The 2,109-nt window shown below is 32.7% G+C and overlaps 1 pseudogene; it reads right to left on the bottom strand.

Annotated features, from left to right (window-relative positions):
- Positions 1-873: 873 nt before the first annotated feature.
- Positions 874-1,623, bottom strand: LOC101351208 (UPF0711 protein C18orf21 homolog pseudogene; annotated as a pseudogene).
- Between the last annotated feature and the right edge of the window lie 486 nt (positions 1,624-2,109).

Below are 2,109 nucleotides of genomic sequence, written 5' to 3'. Positions count from 1 at the left end.
GAAACTACTCGACATAAATAAAAATAAAGACAACAGGCTGAAGTCTATGAGATTCACCTAAAGTGGTGCTTAAGTGTTAATAGTTTTAAATCTTTATAGTAGTAAAAGAAAAAAAACTCAGATCATTAACCTTTCAAGACCTAATTATTTTCTCCTTTGAATTTTTTAAAATATATGTTTTAAAGTATCTACATCATTTATTTAAAGAGCTTTTTAAAAGATAGGTTGAATACAACCTTAGCTTCTCATTAAAAAAAAAAAAGTGTATCTATGTTCTAAAAGAGATTTAAGATAGCTACACTGTTACTATGTTGTGTTCTGATGTAATTTTTAGATTAGAAATAAGTCTTCACCAGAGCAAATTAAGAAGTCATTTAAGGTGAAATATTGCTATAGGAACAATATAAAATTGCAAAAAATGAAAATTTCTGTGTCTTGTTAAATCATATCTAATCAAGAATTCCCCAGATATTTACTTCTGTACTAGGGAATAATCATATCTTACTGATAAAGTTATACAGATGATTGTGGGAACATAAGGACACATACACTTGATCCTTTTTTCTGAATTAGCAATAAGGCTGTAGATGCCCAGAAGAAAGCTTCAGAAGTTTGTAGACCCTCTCAAAAAGATCTCAATTTCCTTAGAAAGAAAAAAACATAAATAATGAAAATCTCTAATTAAGGGAGGGGAATATAAAAATATCACTCTATAGCCATATATATCTTTACTACTTCCAAGGACATTTCATGTATTTTTTTTAGCACTGAGTGGGAGGTAAGCAGGTTTCAGTTATTCATTCTGGTAAGGTATTTTCCCCATAAACACTGAAGGATACCAAGAAAAGTCTGCTCTTAGATCTAGTATCCATGTATTCAAAGAACAAATAAAATTCAAAAATATTGATTTTCTGATTAGCTTTAGTTTCAGAGATTACATTAGACATTTCTTATTTTCAAAATCCATCCTTTACAGAGAAGACAGGAATTTTCCAAAGTCTGTCTTTGGAGTCTTTTGGGATTCTTGCTGACTAAATAACATTTTTCATTGAGAGAAATGTTTCTTTTTTTCGCTCATATTCTTTGAGGAAGAAAAAGTGGCTGTTGACTGTCCAGACGTAGGTGTTCTGAAAATCAGTGCAGGGCTCTTGCCTTTGAGACCAGGTATATCATGATTTAGTTTTCAGAACTTAGAGTCTTTCTTGCTGGTGTCCTCAGGGTGGGTTTAGTTGTAGGAGTGCTAGAATTGCTTTTCAATGATAACATAAATTTTCTTTTACCATAATGTTTAATTGTTCTGCTGTGTGTTTGGCAAGTAACCAACAATACACTTTTGGAGTCTTTGTACTTTTTCACAATTTTTGCTTCTTTAAAACTGAGTGTATAAGTTTTTGCTTCTCGATTAAGTAGTTTCTGTATTTTGGGTGTCAGTTTGGGCTTGGATTTAAGGCACACTCGAGAGTTATCCAATACCAACAACTAGAAACAGTATGAACATGTTTCTTCAAAAGTATTCTTAGCATCTTTTGATTAATTGCAGGCCCAGAGGAAGTAGCGGGCTTGGTCTTGGCAGCTAGCTTGTAGTTTCTGAGCTGCAGCCTAAAGGTGGTGCTTTTACTTCATCATCACCGGTGAGACAAGAAGACACCCTCTCCTTTGAACTTTTTCATGATACTATGTGTTTTTGCTAATGAAGACATGTTGACTAAAGGACCAATTCAGAATTTTTGTTATGAGTTGTGGATTATGATACTCATTATCTGGGATCACATATGTCCCAGTGGACCATGGACAATGTAAAGCCTGCCCATATGAGTCCATGATAAAATCTTTTTTTAAAAAATTATTTCTTGAAAATTTGCAAAATATGAGGTAAAATATGCAGTCAGCAATGACTGCACATACATTTTATAGTACTCTCCTTCTTCTTAGCCTTTTTATTATTTTTCATGAAACCTTTCAAAACATAGTACAATGCATTCTTCCTTACTGCAAAAGCAGTACATATAGCCTAAATATATAAAGCTAATGGACTTTTTATCTTAGGAAAATTACCACTACAGTGCATTCTTCATTACTGCAAAAGCACTACCTACAGGCCAAGTAAAT

Source organism: Trichechus manatus, unplaced genomic scaffold (assembly GCF_000243295.1).
Source record: "Trichechus manatus latirostris isolate Lorelei unplaced genomic scaffold, TriManLat1.0 scaffold00337, whole genome shotgun sequence".
In the NCBI taxonomy this organism is placed as follows: Eukaryota; Metazoa; Chordata; class Mammalia; order Sirenia; family Trichechidae; genus Trichechus; species Trichechus manatus.
This window is presented reverse-complemented; position numbering and strand designations above follow the sequence as displayed.